Genomic DNA, 25,145 nt, shown 5'->3' with positions numbered 1-25,145 from the left:
TTTTCTATGTATTTCAGTTTAATTTAATAATATTGCAAAAAAAGATTTCTGAAGAGGATGCTAAATAATAGCAATGACATTATCACTTTATAAACATACCCTTGCCCTAATTTTTGCTAAACAAACTGTTATTTTAAAGTGACAAATACAAGTTATAACATGGAGCACTTAAGATTCAGAAGCCTCAGCAAATTGTGGTATCTTTTAGCGATGAAGACTTTTAGAGACAAATGTGAACAGGGCAGCCAGCCTACTTGACTTAGTGATTTACAAATGCATTCGACTCCGACATGAGAAACACGCGTGGCTTGTCCCGCACGCCGCTCCGCTGAAACATGGCGCACTCGTGGGCGGAAGGGCAGGACACCTGCAGCGTGCAGGTCCTGGAGGACGTCGATGGGACTTTCGTGTCTAGCGGTGCAACGAACATCATCTGCAGCTCCCTGCGAGGACCGCAAGCTTCACGTGTGGGAGCTGCGCCGCCCCCTGGTACCCAGAGACACGCGGAGCCTGGGCTCCCTGGCTTTGTAATGCTCGTTAAAGTCTAGCCTGAAGCTAAGAAACCGAAGACTTTCATCAGAGCTGGTCTTCAGTGACACCAAAAACTGCTGCACGATACCCTGAAAAGAAGCAAAAGGAGTGAAATATTGTTGCAGAAAAGAACACCCACAAAGGTATTCCCTCCACCCTTAATTCCCTTTGAGTTGGGTTTGTCTTTCCAGATCAACAGGTCCTTAGTAAACACCCACTACGGCGGGTGTCCAGGGTGCGAAAGCTGCTGGGACCCCGGAGTGCACACGGCCAGTGCACCTGCATTAGGAACAGGCACCCTTTTACAAGGACAAATGAGCGATGAATACATTTTATTTGAAAGCAACTAACAAATAGCTTTTTCACCTTGTTCTTAAGTTCCACAAGAATAAGCAAAGTAACAGATGTTAGAACATTCTATTCTTTTTATTTTGAATGCAGAACTCAGTGCCACACATTTCATCTTTCACATGACTCATGAAAGAGGATTTAGTCCTAGAGCCCTCACTGGAAGACAAATCGAGAACATTGAACAGGTCTACATTCCCAGTCATGACCTTAAGGTTCAACACTGTTGGGCGTGAGGCTGCAGCTGCCTTCCTGACATTCAGGAGTCTGTCTACTCAGGTCTCTCCTTAACAATTTTATTAGCTGTAACTTAATGAAATATTTGAGAATCACTTTCCTAGAATCACTGATATTCACTAGCCTCACTCTTTGCATGACCTTTAACAGCAAATCCATCTTCCCAAGTTGAGATCATTAACTCAGTGATTTTAGGAGTAACAAGGCCTTGTGCTCTGAATGAATCTATAAGTCTACCTGTTTCCTTCACATTTAACTCTAAAGTTGTATTAAAGCATCACTCAAAAGTAGACTTTCATTTTCTTGGCCTCATAATCCATTCTCTGTAATTATTTAACATTGCCTTTGTGGTATGAGTGGAAAAAGCACACAACATAAAATGAATGACTGGCACCATTATGTTACTCTACACTTAAATTACCACCTGGAAATCTAGGACCATAACATGGGACCACAACCACCACCACCTTTAGCTACACGGTGCATCATCCTACAGGACTTAAAAGTACAAAAATGTCCGTCTTCCCCATGTGCATCCTAGAAAACAGCACAAGACATAAAATTCTATCAAATTTATCAAAATGTGTTTTGTCATATAACCAGTTAACACCCTTCATGTCTTTACAGCAGATCAGCAGCTTATGGGGTGAGCTACAGGGTTCCACAGACTTTGTCTTCCCCATTGTTTCCCCAAAGACAATTCAGAGCATTGCTGTCTTCTCTTGGCTCATGTAAATCTGAAAATTTTTATTCCAGTGCTGTCCCAAAAAAGACAATGAGGAAAAGTCTATCTCCAGGATTAAGATCTATGTATTAGTCTGTTCTCACACAGCTATAAAGAACTACTGAGCCTGGGTAATTCATGAAGAAAAGAGGTTTAACTGACCCACAGTTCCACAGGCCTAACAGGAAGCATGACTGGGAGGCCTCCTCAGGAAACTTACAATCATCGCAAAAGGCGAAGGGGAAGTAGTTAGTAAATATTATTTCATTCCACTTACTTGAAACCATCGCTTTACATTGTGGCAGGAGAGAGGGACAGACAGTGAATGGGGATGTACCACACAATTTTAACCATCAGATCTGGTGTGAACTCACTCACTATCATGAGAACAGCATGGGGGAAATTCGTCCCCATGATCGAATCACCTCCCACTATGGCCTTCCCCCAGCATTGGGAATTATAATTCAACATGAGATTTGAGTGGGGACACAGAGCCAAACCATATCAATCGGTTAAGACAGAAACCACCAAAAGAGAGAGGCAGTGAATGAGAGGGAGAATGTTTGTCTTCATTATCATTTTCCTTTAGCCTAAAATGATTTAAGCACCTGGGACACAGAGAACCTGACCCTGAGAAGTGCGAAGTGAGGATGTGGCAAAGGAAACCCTTTCATGCTTGTGCAACAAGACCAGCATTTAGGAAATTGTGGCAGCAAAGAGTTTTCTCCAACTGTAACAAGGACAGACACTGATCGTGTCCAGACTTGGTTTTATGAGAACATGTGCTATAAGAACAAATCTTCAATGAAAATACTGGCTCCCAGCTATAATCAAGCAAATATCTATACATGTCCATAGATGTACATTTGTACAGAGTAGACTTTACTGAAATGTTCTTAGGAAACAGGACTTGAATAGCATTCCTTCAATAATATGTTTAAGCACCTTTCAGTGTCAAGTTTCTGAGTTGAGTGCCAGGGAACACACATTTACCTACCACAGAACCTGTTCTCAGGGAGCTCACCGGAAGACATGGTAAATGAATGAATGAGCTGGGCGCGGTGGCTCAAGCCTGTAATCCCAGCACTTTGGGAGGCCGAGACGGGTGGATCACGAGGTCAGGAGTTCGAGACCATCCTGGCTAACACGGTGAAACCCCGTCTCTACTAAAAAATACAAAAAACTAGCCGGGCGAGGTGGCGGGTGCCTGTAGTCCCGGCTACTCGGGAGGCTGAGGCAGGAGAATGGCGTAAAAACCCGGGAGGCGGAGCTTGCAGTGAGCTGAGATCGGGCCACTGCACTCCAGCCTGGGCGATACAGCGAGACTCCGTCTCAAAAAAAAAAAAAAAAAAATGAATGAATGAATGCAGTAAGATGAAGGAGGTGATGAATTATGTGTGTCAGCCTGAAATAATAGAAATGATCAGAATCCAGTTTAAAAAGCTTATTCAGGTGAAAAGCTGGGAATGACCATCTGGAAGACAAAGACACCAGAGAAATGGGGTCAGCACTTAGAACTTGAAAGTTGTTTTGCTTTTATATATAGTGTCATTTGAAGAATCATGAGGTTCATAAATTTGGAAAGGAGAGCTTTATTTCTCATAAAGGGTTGCAGCCTGTAGGCTGGGCATCCTGTAGGCTGGGAAGCGTAGCCTCTTTCAGAAGCAGGAAGCAGACACTTCAATGGAGGGAAGGATAATACAGGATCTTATATTGAGCAGATTGACTAGGTATACATATTCTACAGGTTATAAGAGGAGCTCTGAATATTTACAAAGGGGAGGCATAGGCATGTGTAGTAGAGTAACATATAAGTAACATGTGTCCCACGTTCACTTTGGGGTAGAGACTTATCACTTAAATGTATTATTATAATTAGATCCTATACATCAAAAGGTAAAGCAGACGACCTGAAGGCCCTCATTGTGCAACCTCTTTAAACTGATCAGAACCACTCCATGGTTGGTGGTCTCTTATCAGGAAGGAATGTTGATCAGTTCTGTCCACCAGACCGGGGTAGTGTCAGGTGGTTGGTTGAAATCAGCAGTCAAGTGAGTCTTTTAAGAGGGCTGGTTTTTGTTTAAACCTTAGGAAAAGAAAGTCTAATGGCAGTTAGCAAAGGAGGGTCCATCATGAAGCCCATCTGACCTCCTATACTGTCATGGCTGAGAGCTGTTTTTTTTTAAAGATTTCTCCAGGGTCCTCTTGGCTAAGAGGGGGTCTGTTTAGTCACATGGGAGGCTTAGGACTTTAGTTTTTATTTCTCATTAGGCAGAAAACAAAGAAGTTTAGTAGGATTATAACATTTTCTGTGCAAGGCTGGTTTATTAGTTGCAAAAATTTAATCAGTACAGTTTGCTTTTTTCTCCATGTGACACATTTTCTTTTCTTTACAGCTAGTTTTTGTTTCCAATTTAAAAATGTATATTTAACATTTTATTTTAAGCAATGTGATAGCCAAAGTCTTTGTATGAGAAAGGTAAGAAGGATGTTAATCTATAACAAAGATCTGTAGTGAAAAGGGAAGGGGTCTTTCTTGTCACTCTTTAGTCATTTGCAGCACTTTACAAAACACTGTAGGTAAGGAAGAAGGCTAATCTATAATCAGAGAAATAAAGATTACAGCTGCCTACATTACAGCTGCCTGTTTGCATGACTCAGATCCCATAATCACATTTCCTTAAGGCTCAAAATATTTCAAAGTTTCAGTAGCTTAGATTTTGAATTACTTATTTTCACATGTGAAGCTAAAGTCTTACAGAAATTCGGAGAAGGAAGCTATGATATTATGAAATACATATATTTGGTCTTTGCCAGTTTTCCTGGCATACAACTCCTAAAATCCTTGGAAACTTCAGAGCGCTGTCTTTTTGTTTGCTGATGTTTACTGATAGCTTCAGGGTATGGTTGGCCACCAGAAAGACAAAGGCATAATTACAGGGCTAGGACTTTCAGTCCCACCTCGTAATCTCCAGGGAGGGGAAGAAGCTGGAGGTTATGTTGATCATCAATGGCCAATAGTTTAATAAATCATGCCTACATAATGAAGCTGCCATAAAAACCCACGAGGACAGGGTTCAGAGAGCTTCTAGATGGCTGAGCCTGGGGAGAGTCCTGGAGTATGATGCCCATGGAGGGCGTGGAAGCTCTGTATCCTCCCCGATTCCTCACTCTGCATCTCATTATCTGTATCCTTTGATGGATGTATCCTTGTAATATCCTGTACAATAAACTGGTAAACACAAGTTGGTGTTTTCCGGAGTTCTGTGTGCCACTCCAACAAACTGAACCCAAAGAGGGTTCTGGGATCCCCAATTTATAGCCAGTCAGTCAGAAGTTTCAGAGCCTGGACTTGCCACTGGTGTCTGAGGTGGGCCGTCTTGGGGACTGAGCCTCAACCTGTGAGACCTAAGGTTACCTCCAAGCAGATGGTGTTAGAACTGAATTAGAGGGCACCCAGCTGGCATCCACCGCTTACTATGTGAGGAAACCAACCCTGCCACATTAGGTCACAGAAATCTTCTGCGTTGATGGCTGTTGGGATGTGAGAGGAGAGGAAGAACAGGGTTTGAGAGATTTACCTAAACAGCTGAACACGTGGAGGTGCCTAGAGGGTGGCATGCCCCTCTCCCATGCCCCGTCCTGTGCACCTCTTCATCTGTAGTCTTTGTAACATCCTTCGTAATAAACTAGCAAACATAAGAGTTTTCCTGAGTTCCATGAGCAGCTCTAGCAAATTAACCCAAGAGGAGGCCATGGGATCCCTGATTTATAGCCGGTCAGTCAGAAGACAGGTGAAACAACCTGGGGCTTGCAATTGGCACCGGAAGTGGGGGCAGTCTTGTGGGACTGAGCCTTCACTCCGTGAGGTCTGACGCTATCTCCGGTAGACTCAGCACTCACTGGGCTGGAGGACTCCCAGCTGGCATCTGCTGTGGAACAGATTGATTGCTTGGTATATGGGGGGAAAAACGCACACATTTGGCCATAGAAGTCTTCTGTGTTGATTGTGGGGTGAGAGCAGAGGAAAAGCAGTCTGTTTTTTCCCCTGCACAAGCCTAAGTCCAAATGGGAACAGTCACTTATTCGCTGAACAAATTCTTGGCACCTACCATGAGCCATGCATTGATCTAGGTACTGAGGATACAGCAGTGAACAATTTCGAAACAGCCACTATCCCCCTGGGCACTGTTCCAGTGGGGAGATAGACAAGCCCATAAACAAATGAAGATGAAATTGGATGCATTTGGCACTCCTGGGCAATGAAAAACAGCAAAGGCAAGCTAGAGATAATACAAACGAAGAGGGTGTGTGGAGGGAGGTCATTTTAGATTGGGGGATTCACCTAGAAAGGTTGTGAAGAGTATACGTGTCTGTGTGTATATGTATGTGCGTGTATGTGTGTTATATGTGCGGGTGTGTATATATGAGTGTATGTATATGTGAGTATGTGCACACACGCACACAGGGCATGTTAATGATGTCAAGGTCTTATGTTTGATTGCTGTAAATAAAGGCTAGATGGTATCAATTATGTGCTGTCAAGCTCCTTTATAAGTAGGCATATGAATACATGTCAAAATTTTGATGACCATAGGGAAGAGATTTCTACATTTATTTTCAATTGCCATGTCTAATCTTTAGAGAACAATTCAAATTATTAAATCATTAATTGATCTTTTCAAAAATGTTTGCTTCCTAGGTTTATAGTCACTTTTAAATTTTAAAGAAGTAAACTAATAAATGTTTTGAGGAATAAACAAACTACTATAATGAGATTATCACCACTTTAGCATATAATTAAAAGATTTCTGTTAGAAGCCAAAACATTTTTAAACTCAGAATGAATAATCTGAAAGATTATCCTACCACAATCATTGTTCTGTAATTTGCCACTGAACAGGTTAGACTAATTGCATATATGCTTTTTATCTGCTCTTTAAACAGAAGAGCTAGTTTTACAGGCAACATACAAATGTACTTTGACAGTTGGAATGTAGTCATATTTTTGTCCATATGAACAATAAGAAAATGTAAACCATTAGAACCTCAGACCATTCAGGCATCTTCAGAGGTTATGAAAGCATCGCTTCATCTAAGGGCAAGACAACACACAGTCATTCCAGCAGCACACATGACGAGCTTGGTATGCTTTAGACTATAATTAACCTGTGAGAAATATATAGTTATAGAGGGAAAAGCCAAGGTCAGAATATAATTGCAATATGCTTTTATTTTATTGATGCATTTTCCATTCAAGTTTCTTTTTCATCATTATATCAAACACAGAAAGAACTCAGAAAAAAGTTAAATATAATTATATAATAATTTCTCATTAACTGTTGAATAAATGCCAACGACCCCTCGCAAAAAGCAGAAATGAAGAGGGTACTTTTCTTAGGAAGGGAATTAATTTCTAAGAATCAGATCCATTAATACAGACCATAAAAAATTCCAACTTCAATTTGCCAATCATACAGGCAGCTACCAAGAGATTTCTTCAAAGAGAAATCTCCTAGAGAAAATAAAATGGCAACTGGACCAGGGGAATGGGTGAGTTGGTCAGATTCTCTGTATAACAAAGGATAATTTACAAGATAAACTTACAAATTATAATATTCTAAGATGTATGGTATAAAAACACCAAGGCAGTAAGATATTTCGTAAGGTAAACATTTAAATTTTTTAAATTCTTAGCAAAACAATAGAAGAAATAAAATAGCAAGAGTGGCCGGGCTCAGGGGCTCACACCTGTAATCCAAGCACTTTAGGAGGCCAAGGTGGGCGGATCATGAGGTCAGGAGTTCCAGACCAGCCTGGCCAATATGGTGAAATGCTGCCTCTACCAAAAATACAAAAATTAGCTGGGCATGGTGGCACACGACCATAGTCTCAGCTACTCAGGAGACTGAGGCAAGAGAATCACTTGAACACGGGAGGTGGAGGTTGCAGTGAGCCGAGATCGTGCCACTGCACTCCAGCCTGGGCGACTCTATATATAAATTAAATAAATAAATGCATACATAAATAAATAAATAGTGAGAGTGCTGAATGAATCCACAGAGATATTCCAAAAAGCAGTAAATGCGTTATTTATAGTTCACTGATCTTCAAATTCAAGGATGTCAATTTTTTAGGGTTTTAGAGCAGTTAAGTAAACACTAGAGACAAATGTGAACATTTTCTAACTTGAAAGCAAGAGTGCTTAATTCTACCTTTCCCCTACTTTTTTTACCCCTGTTTGAAGCCCTGATCCTTTCTTGCTCTGGTAACTTTGTCTTAAAATCTCACCACCCTCCTATTTACTTAATGCTGAATTAGCTTGATCTGTTTGCTTCAGTCAGTTCGTAGGGGTCAGAAACAATCTTAGCTACAAAAAGGCATAAGGATATGACTTCTGTAGTTAGTTTAGTAATACATGAGAGAAAATGTGGTTTTCTTACATAATACTGCCTTTTCTTCCAAAAGTAATTAGAATTTTTCCCCCAGATTTTGAAAGTACTTTCCAAATTAATAATTTAGAATACTGTTGAATTCATATAACCGTCTATTTTTGTCTCTTTGTATTTCAACGTAAATACAAATGTAGGGAATAAAAATATATATATTTTCTCACTCTTTGCTAGGTTTATGCCTGAGGCTCTTATAAGACAGATTAACAAGAAGAAAGCATGCAAGCATATTTAATATAATTTGTAAGTGACATGGGAGAGTCTTCAGAAGTAAAGACCCAAAGAAACAGGGAAACATGTTTTTTATGGTAGGTTTGATGAAGAGTGGACAGTCTTGGGGAAGTATGGCTGGACAAAGGGAGCGTGATCTAACGGTAGTAAGCTGGGAGGCATGGGATGGCTTAGCAAGGCCAGTGTGTTCAGATTATTTTCTGTGTCTCTGTGTCTTCAGAGATAAGAATGTTTCTTTTCTTTGGTTATAGGGTATGTACTTCTTGAATGAGGGTCTCATGACCTGCTTCAGGGTAGAAGGGCAGAGGAAGATGAGAGAGACCTTTCTGCTTCTGCTGTTTTCTCAAATGTCAAAGTGCCATGCTTTGGGTTATTGTGTCCTGAACCCCATTATGAGACACAAATAAAATATATACATAAAATAAAAGTTGGATATCATTCTCTGCACTATTGCACTAACAGTTCATATCTTTTTTTTATATTGAAAAGTAAAATTGCAGATGCTAGACTGAGGCAGTTTTTACTGACACCACACCAGAAATAGCAAAGCCCAGATGCCATCTGAAAGTTTCTCTTTCATTTTGAGTTTGAAAATCAGCCACGCCCAAAGGGAACTGGGCAGGGAGGCAGTGCAGTGCTCAGCCATGGTCGGTATTCAAAGAGCTTCCGGAAGGACGACAGGAGAAAGCCTTCACAAGTGGAGTGAGCTCTGATGGGCCGTCAACAGAGATACCGAGAAGTCCCTGAGACTGGCAGGAGCCCAATGCAAGAAGTCCCTAAGGAACAGCTCTGGACAGAGACAGCCAAGAAGGAGATGCATCCCTTCCAGTGGATCCAACGGTCATTCACCAACTTCCAGGCAGGAGGAACTGGAGGTCGAGGAGAATTCAGGTTTCAGGTCACTACAAAAAGTGCAGCTCTCACACCAGCACTATGCCCAATTCATGCATCTCTTGTGTTTGCAAAAGCCCAGGTCAAAGAAAAGCCCTGTTCCCACTTGGGCTTCCCTTAACCAGAGCCCATGGACAGAGAGTGCAGCAGGGGGCAGGAAAGTGGGGTTGGGAGGAGGTCTGTGAATTTGGGATAAAAAATAATCTCATGTTTATTTTCAGTAATTTTTATTTGAAATTTAGCTCTTCCTTTAATTATAAATGCAACTAACAAACTACGGTACCCATATCTGTCACCAACAGAAACCACATATTTCACATGTTAAGCTATTGCAGGTGTTTTGAAATAGCCACTAATCCTTATTTAATATGTTAATAAAATAAGCCCACATATTGCCACAGCACTGATTTGATATTAAGTTTGGAAACACTAGATGGAGCAAAGTTAAGTGGAGCTCTTTCCAAGGGAATTTCTTGGAGCCTGCACTACTGCACAGAGGAGTGTGAGTGTGGAGGGGAGATGAGTGTGTGGAGGTGGAGTGGAAGGAGATATCACTCTGAACTCAGCCCCCTCTCATCACCTCAATTTTAGAACAAACTTTGCAGGTCCCCACCTGACCCTGGGGGTGCTGCAGAGAATCAGAGGTTGGGTAGGCTGTGGTCCTCAAGTTTCGCTACACGGCAAACATACCATGAGGCTCTGAGAATCCTCATGCCTACATCAGTACACATTAAAACTCCTGCGAGGCCCCTAAGGGGCCTTCAGATCTGATGGTTTATAAAGGGCAGTTCCCCTCCACATGCTCACTTGCCTGCCACCATGTAAGATGTGCCTTTGCTCCTCCTTCACATTCCACAATGATTGTGAGGCCTCCCCAGCTATATGGAACGGTGAGTCCATTAAACTTCATTTTCTTTATAAATTACCCAGTCTTGGGTATTTCCTTATAGCAGTATGAAAATGAGTTAATACACTACCCCACTGGAAATTAAGTTCCAACACATGAATTTTGGAGAGACAGATTCAGACCTAACGTTTCTATCAAATGAATGGTTACCAACCACACAAATTGCTATTTAAAATGGATTGTACACTTGAGGAAATAAGATATTTCAATCCAAGATACCACCCACATTAGCCATATTGAGGAACAACTAACCTACATAGGAACTGAAAAGATAAAATTCTCAAGTTTTAATTATGTAAAGATCAAACACACAATTATCTTTAACTACTAACTTCCTACGGTAAATACATTATTTTGAGTAAATTGAAGAAAAAATTCACCAAAATTAATCAAGACTAAATAAAAGCTTAGAAATGTAGAGCCTATCAGAAACTCAAAGAGCAGAAAATTGCAAATAAATAAGAGAAAGGCTATAGACATTTTAGAAACAGAAGATACTCAAATTTTATCCAATGTTCTTTTTAGATTAATGTTACAATGGACAACATACTGAACACTTCCTATTTGTCTGACTCAATCTTCACACATACACAAAATCCTATGAGATAAGCACTACCATATGCACATCTGGAAGATGTGGAAGGGAAGGCCCAGGGAGGTGAAGGTATTTGTCCAGGATTCAGGAACTAAAGCCAAGAGTCAGACTCAAATCATCTGACTTCAGAACCTAAGCTCTAAACAGCTACCTCACAGAGATAAAGCAGTCAGATGAGTTATAACAAGATAAACTGGTAGGTGGTATAAACCCACTGGCATTGCAATACTAAACATAGCAGGCCCATGGCAAAGAACACAATATGCTTTATGTCAAGAAAGATTAATTTTAACTCTATCAATCATGATGCATTTTTGAAAAATCCCACAAGTGAAACTAGTGAGGCAAACATAGCAGTTGAAGTCAAAGGTGTCACCTGAGCAAAAGACATTTCCAGATAAAATGATGAGGGATCTTGAACTTTCCAAAGCTCTACCTAAACTCAGATCCTAAGTGTCAGGTTCAGTAATTGTACTGAGAGAGAGAGGACGGAGAAGAGAGGAGAGGAGAGAGAGAGGGAATGCTAATGTAGGAATATTTCGGGAATGTAAGTGAAGAGTATTTAGAAAATCTTTGTACAATTTTTGATACCTTTGTGAAATTCTGAAATTATCCAAATAAGCATTTTAACTAATAAAGTTATGACTTTACAGATGAAGCAAGATTAAGATATTTAAATGAGAATTTGAAGTGCTTATCTTAATATTATATTGAATAGATATGAACATTTATATAGTGGTTTATCGTTAAATAACTGAAATCTGAAAGTTTGTCTTACGTTTTCACATGTGTTAAACAATGTGTTATAAGAGTTCAAATAGTCAAAATGAGAGTGTGCACAATACCAATACATGACCCAGACATCACTGAAGAAGAAGGCGACCTGGGTGTGCTGTGTTCAGGACAAGCAGAAGAGTGCACATAGCTGGGTTAAGGTGATCCATAAAGCAGAGCACACTGCCCAGCATGCAGAAAATGGGCGTGATGGAGGGGAAGGGGATGGGAACAGACCTATGGAGATCACACCTCGCAAGTCTAGGATGAGACTAGAAGCATTTGAACGTCAATCAAGATTTTGACATCAATGCTCAGCCAATAATAGTAGCCTCTGAGCTCTCACGGCGTACTCCTCAGAGGGGCATGCAAGGTTGTTTGATTCCCCAGTTGCTCCACAAAAGTGAGTAAAGTTCTATTTCCCGATTCAGAGTTGCAGCTCCTGTGTCCTGTGGCAAACAACAAGGGAAACTGTCATGCAGAGGTGTACGCTACACACACACACATACAGTGTGCATTGTAAGGTCGGAAAACATTTTCTCCACCCTCTTTTGTTCAGTGGCTGGAACCTGTGAACAGAACTGACAAAAGTCAGATTAACAGGAGAAAAGGCATAGAAATAGGATTAATCTTTTGAATTTTGTGTGCACAAGGGCTTCACAAAAAAAGAAGTAAAAAATAAAAAAAAAGAAGCAGTTAGACTTAAGAGATTACATACCATTTTAACAAAAGGCAATGCGTTTCAAATAAGAGACTAGACAAAGGAGAGAGGGGTTTTAGGCTTCTAGGGGTGATAACTTGTGGGAAAGTGACTAGCAAATATATCAGGGAGCTAATGAAGTAAGGGTTATTTTAGTAAGGTCTTTTTATACTGACTCATCTTAGTGCCGGCTCTCCATCTGTGGTGACAAGGGTAGCTCTCTTCATCCTGGTTCAGGAGAGGGAAAAATTCATGTCATTTTCACAAAGATAAGTTTATGCATTGCTTTTAGGCACAAAAGAAAGGGTAGAGAATTTTCCCTGCATCTGTTGATACTCAGTTGCCCTCAACTCAAAACAATCCTTATGCCAAAGATGGTTTTTTTTGGAGAGGCATGTTCTGGACCCTTCAACACCTTTCCCCTCATGCCTGAAACTCCAGGTTCTTTATCCCTAAATGACTGCATTGGCCTGTTTTTGGCATGAATTTGATTTTGGAATAAAATCAGTTCTTTGCTCCTCACTAAAGTGAAATTGTATGGGTCTTCCTCCCCATTTGCTTAATAGTTTCTTCACCGCAAAGCTTCAGTTCAATGACCATGTCAGCCATCTCCAAGAGCTGAAATTAGATATACCGGGTAAAAATCAATAGAAAGAAAATCAAAAGTAAAAGGCCAGTGTCTTAGTCTGTTTTTGCTGCTATAATAGAACACTATGGACTAGGCAATTTATACAGAAGAGAGATTTGTTTCTCTCAAGGTCCTGCAGGCTGGAAGGTCCAAGATTGTGGGGCCACGGGTGGTGAGGGTCTTCTTGCTACATCCTAACACGGCAGAAGGCATCACATGGCGAGGCAGGGTGCAAGACAGAGAGAGAAAGGGGCTGAATTCTCGTGATAACAAACTTACTCCTTTGATAATGGCATTAACTTATTCATGAAGGCAGAGCCTAATTAACTCCTAGAGGTCCCATCTCTTAATACCATCACAATGACAATTAAACTGTAACATGAGTTTTGGAGAGGACATTGAAACCATAGCAACCAGATTATTTTTACAGACTTCTTTGTGTAAGACAAGTTTGCATTGAACTCCTGGACTACCTGGAGACTCCAGAACAGTCTGCATTTCAGTCTCAGGTACACAAAGGCAATGAAGCAAATTTTATAAGCAGAGATTAATGATGAGACCTATTAAAATGGAGTCATTTGGTCTATTCACTCCAAGAGCTACCGGATTTTCAAAAATAGAAAATTCCAAATTGGTTGTTAAACGTTCAATTTCAAATTGAAAAAAATTCTGCATTTGCAATTATGTCTCAGTTACCTCTCATTGCCTCCAGTTACCATATTAATTCATTTCAATGTGATTTTAATGCATTGCTTTCTCAATTAGCCAGTAAGATGTGTAAGGAAGAACTGGGTAACATACGTAATGTTTCTCGAACGATATTAGATGTTTTGTATCTAGCTCTGATGATTGTTCTCTTAGTACTTAATTAGTACCTAATTCTCTTGAAGCTGTTCTTTTTTTCTTTTTAAATTTTAAGCTGCATCACATTATGTTTTCTGTACTATATTCGGTTTTGTAAAAACCATTTGTTAACACTTTTATTGAATTTCTTATTTGTATTTAACAAGAAGAGGCCAACACAAAACAAAACCCAGAAAAATCAAACTGAGTTCAGTTAACACACCAGTACTGATTTGTCTGGATAAGTCACGGCTTTCTTAAAGAGTTCTGCAACTTCATGTAACTTGTTTTAAAACTGAGTGTATGAGTTCATTTTCACACTGCTGATAAAGACCTACCAGAGACTTGGTAATTTATACAGAAAAAGAGGTTTAATGAACTCACAGTTCCATGTGGCTGGGGAGGCCTCACAATCATGGTGGAAGGCAAGGAGGAGCAAGTCCTGTCTTACATGGCTGGTGACAGGCAAAAAGACAGAGTTCATGCAGGGAAACGCCCCCTCATAAAACCATCAGATCTCAAGAGACTTATTCACTACCACAAGAACAGCATGGGAAAGACCTGCCCCCACAATTCAATTACCTCCCACTGAGTCCCTCCCACAACATGTGGCAATTCCATATGAGATTTTGGTGGGGACACAGCCAAACCGTATCACTGAGCTTCTAAACTTATTAACTGTTGAGAATAAAAGGGAGATGTCAAAGGCTTTTATTTTATTGCATATAGAAATTTAAAATTAATCTGATTTCCTGTAACAGCAACACGGTAACCTGATCTCAGAAAACATATTCTATGAGAAGACAAGGAAAATAAATGAATGAACAAAGGAAGGAAGTACGTATGAATGTAGGAATGTTTAGTGTATGAATGTATGAATGTTTGGATGGGCACAGAAAGCTTTTAGGAGATTTTCTTACTCAGGCAAATCTTCCACTGTTGCTTCCCCAGAATGGAGAGCATTCCCAATTTTGCCCTCTTCACTTTTGTCACCAACACTTAGAATTACTAGTAGAGGGATCTCTGACCACTGAAGTCAAGGTTGATGAGTCCAAGAAGATGTCATGCACTGAAGTGGCCTTGGTCTGGTCAACGGCAGGTCTTCCTAGACAGCATTTGTGGATTCTCCTGGGCAGGAAGGACCATTGGCCACAACCCTACTGTGGCCCTCCATGATGGATCTAGGTCCTTCTGTCTTTTAAAACAGCAGCATAATGTCTCTACGATTAATCTGAAAAGTACTAGAACTTTGTGATTCTGACACAGTTAATCACTCCCAGTATCTCTATTCAATATTTTCTAAAGATAAAACTTAAAAAAGACAATTATACAGATTACAGAGACCAGAGTAAGAGAAGCTTGGAGAAAAAAGAGAAACTTAGAGTGCCAACAACAATATAACATAAACAGACCAGCAAATAATAATGCAATTTCCCAGCTAATAGGATTGCTTAACAACTGAATACATTCACACGCCTGATTAAACAGTAACAACATACACTTATAGAGAAAGATTGTAAGTTGTAATATGTCTTTTCAAGAAGCAGCATATTAACCACTGTTTATGCTTCTCTAATTACATTCCTTTAAGTTCTTCATTTAGAAAACAGTTTACATTATAATAGCCAGCATCACTTCTGTTTTTAAAACAATTGGTCACATTTATAGTGCCAAATTAAGGATCTACAGGATATTTTTGTAAGAAAAAACAAGTGCAAATGTGCTTTGAAAATGATGTTTAACTGAGGAGTCTGGTTACATAAAGATGAAGAGTCTAATGATCTCATCTCTTCCCAGTGGTTTCAAACCCTCTATTTTTTCTTATCACATTTTTCGGGAGCAGAGATTTGTTCTATGAACTTAGAAAATCAAAAATATGTGACATTATTACAGAACCTTCTTTGTTCCACCCTCTTTCCCCAACTCCATTTCTTTAGGCCATAGAAAATGAGGCAGCCTACACAACCGAGTCCTCAAACTCTTGCTTAGAATAGGGTATGGGAATGTGAGGAGAACACAAATATGACTTAAAGAAGATTGGAAGGGGATCAAATAGTCATTCACTGTTTATCATAACAACATCTGAGAGACCTGCCCAAATACAAGCAAGGTGAAAAGAAATACACGGAATAGCACAAACTTATTAAAACAATAGGAATCAAAGAAAAAGAATACCAGGCAAAAGGCCAACCAAAACAACAACACAGAGGAAACACAATACAAAAGACAGAGGAAAGTCCTCTCAACTCTTCATGGGATGGAAAAACTGATATATTACAAAAAGCCCAAAGATGAACAAAACACAATATATTGATCAATTTTTCTGTTAACCTAAAACTACTCCAAAAAATAAAATATTATTTTTAAGAAATTCTGAGGAAAAGACAGCCTGAGTCAAGTGTATCATTCCCAATCATTTAGTTGTTAGAATATAAACTCAACAAATATAAACTCAACACACCTGAATTCTCAAGCATCAATGAAGTCACAGATTATAATATCCATGAGCTCATTTTAAGGGAAATGAAAATGTAATAATAAAACATAAAACCTAGCTAATTGAAATTGAATCAAACAAGAATTTCGAGGTGAGAAATAATGTTTAAAGTGGGAAAGTCTTTTCATACCCCCATATCAGCAATTAAAAAATAGAGTCAAAGATCCCTGATGGTCAAACCATCCTTAGGGTCCTGACCTGGTCTCAGGAGGCGCTGTTGTAAGTTCAGGACCACTTCTTTGTCTCTCTCTACCATGGAGCTAAGATTTGAGGGCTGTTCACCCAGGACCCCACTGCTGGCCCAGTTGAAACCAGGTGCCCCACTGTGAGCCCTGGACATAGGAGTCAGCCCAGGGGTGTGATAGGATCCAGGGGAGCCAACCAAAGTGACTCCTTTGGGGTTTTGTCATTTGCTGATGGAGAAAGCTCTAGAAACTCTAGGAGATTGAGCTGGGAGGATGATAACAAGGAAATGCAGCCATGTTCTCCTATTGTGATGAAAGTCTCACTGCCAGGGAGAGCTTGGGCCTGATGCTGAGAAAGAAGGTTTGGGGGAAAGGAGGCTGAAACCTGGGTCATCTGTCTCCTGTTCTTCACCACCTTGGAACTCTGAGGGTGGGAGAGAGTGGGAAGGGACATGGGGCCATAGGCCTCTGTTCTTCAAGGCTGTGTTCCTCAAGGGGCCTTTAAGAGGTGATTAAACCCTCTGGATCTGTTGGTTCTGGCACTTACTCTGTAACTCAATGACCTCTCCAGCATCCTTCCAATACGCCTCTTTCCATGGGAGCAGATTTTGTTGGCTTTTGGCCACCGGCACTTAGAGTTCTAATTAGTATCTACCCCTTCAGTCCTCAGGGTCCTCAGGATGGAGGAAGTCGCCATAAAAAGCAATGGGAGAGAGGGCATCTGTTACCTTAAGACCGCTATCAACCTCCTCCCTCCTTCCCAGTCATAGACTGGATAGAAACTCTGCTCACCTCAGGCAAGATGCCAGCAGCTCCCTTCCTGGTCATAATGTCACAGGCCCTGACATTCCACACTGTCCTGGAGACCAAGGCTGGGAAGCTGAAGACTTCTATAAGGTCCTTCTCCCTCAGCTGGAGGGAGCATGGCAGTAAGCCAAGAAGACGGGACCCTCTGCTTTGTCCTCCTGCTGTGCTGCTGGCAAGAAGTGAAGACCTGGCCAATAAGAATGAATTCAGATAGAGTCCCAAGTAGATGGTTGGGCAAATAGAAAACCATGGGTCTGAATCAGGTAGATGATAGTCTTTTCTCCCATGAATGTGTCCCCTCAAAAATTCAGGTATTGAAACTGATAGTGATAGTATTAAGAGGTGGGAGTTTTAAGAGGTGATTTTAAGACGCAATTGGGTGCTCCCTCATGAATGGGATTAAGGCCTTGTGAAAGAGGCTTTGTGCAGCATTTGGCTCTCTTGCCTTTTACCATGTGAGGACACAGGGTTCCTCCCCTCCAGAGTACTCATCAACAAGGCGCCATCGTGGAAGCTTAGAGCAGCCTTTGCAAGACACCAAACAAGCCAGTGGCTTGATCTTGGACTTCCCAACCTCCAGAACTATGTGACATAAATTTATGTCATTTTAATATTACCCAGTCTCGGGTATTTTGTTATAGCAGAACAAACAGACTAAGACACCGTCCTCCCTATCTCCCTGAATTTTTTACCATTGGACATTTATTCCTTGGGCAATGGAGGAATTTAAGAAGTTTTTCTGTTTTTGAAGCCCTTTATAATTTCAGAACTCTATGCATACATTATATATTTTAACCTTTTGTTAATTTATGGAAATGTTCTAACTTGCAGGAAGTCAAGGAAGAATACCATGAACACCCACATATTCATCCTTCAGTTTCAATAATCGTGCACGTTTTTCCATCTTGCTTTTTCTACACACACACACACTTTTGTTGTTATCAGGAATATTTTAGCACTGTCCCAGGTGTCTTATCACTTCATGTAAAATGTTTTCTTGCTAACAGATTAAAGCACTGTTTTTATGTATCCAAAATGACATAATCACACTAACAAAATTAATAAAAATCCTTATAGCAGCTAACACTCAGTCCATATTTTAATTCCCCCCCATCTCTGTCCCTTAGACATACAAAGTCCCTATACAACCATAAACTCTGAGAACTGCGTCACACATGGCCTGGGGCCCCCAATGGATCCTCTGATGTAGTTGGGGTAAGAATTCCCTCATAAGGGGTTTATTCAACATTTCTCTCTGGTCTGGCAGTACCCATTTTCCTTCTGAATTCCTTTTAGTGCCTATTTTTATTAGTTTTTCTTTTTCAGTGGAAGAGAAAATTGGGATTATGGTAAGAGGAGGGAGGCAGGGAGTTAAGTGAAAAATATGCACTTCGGAAGACACAGCAGCCTGCTTGGCTTCCTGATCTGCTAGGTTATTTCCTCGACTTTCAAGAGAAAGGCTTTTCTGGTGTCCAGGAACATGGACAATAGCTATTTTTTCTGGCAACTAAAGATTATTCAATACTTGAGTGATCAGCTCCTTGTGAATAAGGTCTTGACCTTTACTATTAATAAGACCTCATTCAGTCCAAATTTTCCCAAATGTATAGGCCACTCCAAAGGCATACCTGGAATCTGTATAGATGGTTCCTTCCTGGTTCTGCAAGTACTTTAAGGGTTGGCTGAGTGCAAACAGCTCACACATTTGAGCAGACCCAACTGTTGGGCAATTTTCCTGATTCTATTTCTTTCTTTTTTTTTTTTTTTTTTGAGATTGAGTTTAGCTCTGTCACCCAGGCTAGAGTACAGTGGCACAATCTCGGATCACTGCAACCTCCACCTCCCGGGTTCAAGTGATTCTCCTGCCTCAGCCTCCTGAATAGCTGGGATTACAGGCGCCCACCACCACACCCAGCTAATTTTTGTATTTTTTTAGTAGAGATGGGGTTTCACTGTGTTGGCCAGGCTGGTCTTGAACTCCTGACCTCATGATCCACCCATCTCAGCCTCCCAAAGTGCTGGGATTACAAGTGTGAGCCACCGCGTCCGGCCTTCCAATTCTATTTCCACAAGAGTTTCTCCATCAATCACTGAATACCCATTGTGTCTTTTTCCCTCAATCACCCGGGAGGAACCATCTATGAATAAATGCCGTCTGAAAGGGGGTTTCTCCTAGATCTGGTCTAACCTTTCTATGGTAATCAATTAAATCTAAACATGTGTGTTCCCTCCCTAATGTGGATTCCCTGTTAGGAAACCTGCTGGGTTGAGTGAATTATCAGTGGTCAATGTTAAATCATCCTTTTCTAACAGAATGGCCTCATACTTTAAGATTCTTGAGTCAGTAAGCCATCTCCCTGCTCTCTGGTTTAAGATAGTTCTAGCTTGGTGAGGTATGCTTACTGTCGATTTGCTTCCAAACATTAACTTTCTGCGTTCCTCGACTAGTATTGCTGTAGCCACGGTGGACCGGATGCATTGAGGCCATCCACAAGTGACTGGGTCTAAGACCTTTGATAGGAAGGCTACAGGCTGCCAGTGGCCTCCATGTTCTTGAGTCAGCACTCCTAAAGCTACCCTACTGTCCACATTAACACAAAGGTGGAATGGCTTTTCTAGGGAGGGTAAGGCTAAAACGGGCAGTTATGAGCCTTTCCTTCAGCTCCTCGACTTGATCAACTTCCTCAGAAGTCCACAGGAGACGGATAGGCTTCTCCTGGGCAAGTTTTTAATATAACAGTTTACTGTGTAGTGCATATGAGTCAATTCACAAGTGGCAGTATCTGACTAATCCTAAAAATTTCCTGAGTTCTTATTAGTTTGAGGCAAGGGTAGGGACACGATTCCCTCGATTCGTTTAGGCCCTATTCTTTGCTTGCCTACGCTTATCAAGTGGCCTAAATATTTAACTTTGGGCTCTACATACTGAAGCTTTCTTTTTGAGACTCATAGCCCCTCAAACTGCAGATGGTTAAGAATATGTGTAGAGAAGTCAGTTACCTTCTCTGTACCTTCACCAGGTATAAGAATGTTATCCACGTACTGAAGAAGGCATATTTGTTCTGGGATGACAACTTTTTTCTACTACTTGTTCTAAAATTTGACCAAAAAGATTAGGGCAGTCTGTGAACCCTTGGGGCAAGACTGTCCATCAATATTGTTGTTTCCGCCCTGAGTGGAAATCCTCCTATTCAAAACTAAATATATCTCGGCTATCTTCAGCCAGGGGACACGCCCAAAAACCATCCTTCAAATCTATTACAGTAAACCATTGATGATTATATGGAATCTTGCTAAGAATGGTGTAAGGACTGGGGACAATGGGGTGGGTAGTCTGGACTATTTGGTTGATAACTCTAAGGTCCTGTACTAGCAGGTATGACCCATCTGTTTTCTTGACTGGCAGTATTGGAGTGTTATATGGGGACATACAGGGCTTGAGAAGCCTGTCCTTAATAAGGTCTTTGATTATAGGTTTCAACCCCATCCTACCTTCTAGGGGAATAGGGTATTGCTTCCTTCTTATTACTTCTCCCGGGGTTTTTAGCATGATGTGGATCAGAGGGACTTGGAGTTTCCCTCAGTTTCCTTCTTTGGACCAGACATTAGGATTAATACATTTTTCATCTGCAGTGGTGAGTAGGTTTCATGAAGTGAGGAATCCTCTTGGGCTGACTTGTAGACCTATGCCCAACATTAACATTAAACCTCTGCCCAGTAAATTAGTTCCTGCTTCAGGGATTAACAATAACTAAATATGAGCTGAATGATCCTGGTATCTAACTTCTGTGGTTTCTAAAATTTTTGCTCTAAATCCTTCCCCTTTTATCCCGGAAACTAAAAGTTCCTCTGAGGAAGAGACAACATTAGATGGGGAGAAACAGAGGAGTGAGCAGCCCCTGAATCGACTAAAAAGGTGATAAGCTCATGTTTAGGTCCCACCTCCAAATTTATCAAGGGCTCCTGATGAGACTCAAGATAAAAGAGACAGAGCCCCTATCTTCCTCGAAAGTCATGGGTGGAAGGGCTTCTTTCTCCTTTCTTAGTTCAGGACATCCTCCCTTGAAGTGGCCTGTTCTTCCACAGCTATAGCACCTATCTTGTCCTTCCTTCCTCTTAGTTCTGGGATTCTTTAACCCTGCTCCCCCATACTCTTTAGGGGGCCTGGCAGATGAGGACCTTGATCCTCCAGATGGAGGCTGGGGTCCTTTAAAAGAGGGTTCGGACCCTTTATAGTTTCTGGCTCCCTGGAAACTCTGTCTAGAAGTACCTGGGTTTGGAGCCATCTGTTGGAAGGTGGAAAACATAAGTTTTGTCTTTTGTTTCTGTTTTTCTTCATCCCTTTTCCCATATACTTTCTGAGCTTCCCTGAGGAGCTCATTTAGCAGACGGTCTTCCCAATTGTCTATCCTTTGTAACTTTTTTGAAATTCTGGCCAACTTTCAGTGACAAATTGGAGTTTCAACATTCCTTGCCCGAACGGATCACCCAAATTGAGGCCTGCATATTGCCTCATTTGCTCCCTCGGTCTGTCTAGGAATCTCATAGGCCCTTCATTCTTTTCCTGTTATATATCAAATGCTTTAGAAAGATTTTGGGTTCGGGGTACTGATTCCCAAATTCCTTTTATTATCATCTCCCTTAGGTGCTGCATATTTTCCCGGTGACCTGCATTGTTATTGTCCCACCAGGGGTCTCGGGCAGGGAATTTCTGGTCCGCGGTAGGAAAGTTTTTTCACCAGGAGGGTGCTCATGTTCCTAAACTACCATAGCAACCCTACAAATCATAGTCCTTTCTTCCCCTGAAAAGAGGATGCCCAAGATGGACATTAACTTGACCTAAGTGTATAACTGAGGTCCTAAGTATTGGTCGGTTTGGTCTGCCATTCCATAAGGGTCATCTAGTAGCAGTTTAAGCTCCTTTTAAAAATTCTGGACTTCTGAATGGGTTAAGGGAGTATTTACAAAGCCAGTGGCCCTCCCCCGCTTATGGTATCTCTTTCAAAGGGAAGACGGTCAGGGCTGACCTCTTAGGTACAGAGGGAAATGGGAAATTCTGAATATCTTTTTTACATTGTTCTACCTCACACTGGAGTCTTTTTAGAGAGAGGAATTTAGATTTGGAAGGGAACAGGCTGATGGGACGGTAATTCCCAAGAGTCAGGGTTATAAGGAGAAGGGATAGCATGAGTAGAGGGGAAATTTGGAAAGGGATCTGAGGTGGCAATGGCTGTCTGAGGGGAAAGACTGAGGACACTGAATGGAGGAAGATAGTCTGGGGGATCCCATGCACTGGAGTCTTTAGGCATGAGAGCTGGCTCCTCTGACTTTTCATGTTGATGTGCTAGATTGGGTTCTTCCCTATTTGTTTTTAAGGGAAAAAGGAGGGCAGGTCCTTGCCTCCAACAAAGGGCATAGCCTAGTTCTTCTTGAGACACTGAACTTTTATCATTAACATATCAGATTAGAAGCTGACACATTACATCTTCATTCAAACCAAACTTTGGCCAGAAGATTGAGGGTTTGAGGATGGGTCCCTGAGTCCAAATCAAACAGCAATATTTTATCATTTGCTGCTTTTTCCTATGTTTAGTCCTTTCATTATCCTTCCAGTATTTTAGCATGAGACCTAGGGGGCTATCTGGGGGGATATCTTTATTACCATCTTTATCCCTCTTGCTCCCTGTCTTGCTTTGGGTATTTCCCCCAAGCATCCTGATGGTTTTGGGGTAAAGTTCAAGGTTCAATTTCCCTTACTGGAAATTTCTCGCCTTTTGGGGGGAGGCTCAACTTTCCCTACTGCAAATTTCTTGCCTTTTGGGGTGAGGTTCAATTTCCCCCACCAGAAATTACTTGCCTTTTCTACTACTGGAGGTTTCTGTGAGGTTCAATCCCCTCCCACAATGGGGATGTCTCTTCTCTTTTTAACCTCTAAGCCACCCCAACCAAGGAGTACTTCACCACCCCCTCGTAGCTTTCTTACCTTGGTCCTGACCACCAAGGAAATACTTTACAGGCTCCCTTGGTATCTTTTCCTTGGTCCATGCACAGACTTGCATGGCTGTTATGGAGGATCCTTTAAGCTAGGTTGCTGGCCAGTTTCTTTCCATGCTGCTGAGAGCTCGGGTTATTGTTCACACTGGGTGGATCTTGATTTCTCACCCCTGAGGCCACCACAGTGGGGCGGGGTGCACGTCCTCACAAGAGAGAACCAGAGACCACCCTCGGAGGGGAATGTAATCCCGGACGAGCCCCCAAATTGTTATAAGTAAAGTTTTGGTGCCGCAAAAGAAATAGCACTTGAATACAAAATTTTCTTTTTAATTCTCAGCAAGGCAAGGGTGCACCCTTACAGATGGAGTAATGGTGAGTACACATCTGGACAAGGGAGGGAAAGGGGTTCTTATTCCTTATGCACATGGTCCCTACTGCTTTGTCGCTCCCCCATTGGCTAGGGTTAGACCACATAGGTTAACTAATTCCAATTGAGTAATTTAAAGAGAGTGACAGGGTAAGTGATTTGGTGGTAAAAATGGTTATGAAATGAGTCAAGGTGGAGAATGAGTCAGGGTGGAGAATGAGTCAGGGTATAGTAAGTAATCAGAATGAGTCAGGGTGGAAAATGAGTCATGGTGGAGTAGGTAATCAGAAAAGGTTGCTTTACAAGGAAACTAAGTTTAAAAGTAGAAGGCAAATAATTGAACACACTCTCATATTAATTCTTTGAAGAGAAATTTGTAATTCATATTTAACATCACAATTACACGGCATGCGGCATCTTAAAACTGTGAGGCTGAAGTCAGAGGTGACAGAGGAAGGATATGGCAAAGCCACTCCACTTGACAATGCACTTTAAAAACCACACTGATGATATAAAATCCAAATATTTTACTGCACATGCTTATTGGCTGATTTGCACAAAACTTCCATTATAATTATGGGACAGACACAAAATGAAAAGAATATTTTTAATGAAGCACTTGCACGATGCAGCCATACCCATTCTTAATGATCATTCATGTCTTATCCAAAGAGAACTGTACTTTGTTTGTTTCATTTACCGAAGGTCAGTATACTGGAAGCAATCGTCATCACATCTCAGACCTTTTTGCATATTTTTCCACATTATTCTGAGCCTGTATGTGCTCAGACGAGTTGATTGGTATGCAGATTGTCTGTCATTAAAGCCATTTGGAAATCAGCTTCATCACTGGTTTAGTGTTGAAACTTCAGATCCTAGAAGACACCACTGGAAAGCTCTGTGCACTCAGAAAGGGAAGGTGCGTGGCCCTGCTGAGCCCAACCTCAGGGCTGGAGGAAGAGGCTGACCTTGACCTTGAGCCTAAGCGATGCCCCAGGACACTGAGGCACCACACCTCCAATAAAGAAAAACCATGAATGGCAGAAGGAAGAAACCATAGTGTGGGGGCTAACAAGGAGAAAGAAGTGCTCAGAACCGCCACTCACTGTCAGGGTCACTCAGCAGGGTCAGCTCCTGTCAGCCAGGCAGTCGAGGCTACAGGTCAGGAGGCCACAGGTCCTGTGAATAATCCACATTCCAGACATCAGCATTTCACCCACATGACTCCACCTCTTACTTGCAAATGGGACCACCCTGAAATCACTTTACTTATGAAGGAGGAGAAAGGGGGGTGGCCCATCTCTCTGAGTCCTGCCCCTCCAAAAACACAGCCATGAAGCCAGGTCTTCATGATGGAGCCATAGCATTGCATACTGTTTTCCCATTTCCCTAGAACATGTTTCTAAGCTTCCAGGTGTTACCAGAAAGGGGTCC

The 25,145-nt window shown here is 41.4% G+C and overlaps 1 long non-coding RNA gene across 1 annotated transcript; it reads right to left on the bottom strand.

The window, feature by feature from the left end:
• Positions 1-23,425, bottom strand: LOC119627571 (uncharacterized). The gene is made up of 2 exons (XR_005243767.1): positions 23,334-23,425; positions 1-620 (listed from the first exon to the last, which is right to left on the bottom strand). It is a non-coding gene; the product is annotated as an uncharacterized lncRNA (long non-coding RNA).
• Between the last annotated feature and the right edge of the window lie 1,720 nt (positions 23,426-25,145).

The sequence above is a fragment of the Chlorocebus sabaeus genome, chromosome 3 (assembly GCF_047675955.1).
Source record: "Chlorocebus sabaeus isolate Y175 chromosome 3, mChlSab1.0.hap1, whole genome shotgun sequence".
NCBI lineage: Eukaryota > Metazoa > Chordata > Mammalia > Primates > Cercopithecidae > Chlorocebus > Chlorocebus sabaeus.
This window is presented reverse-complemented; position numbering and strand designations above follow the sequence as displayed.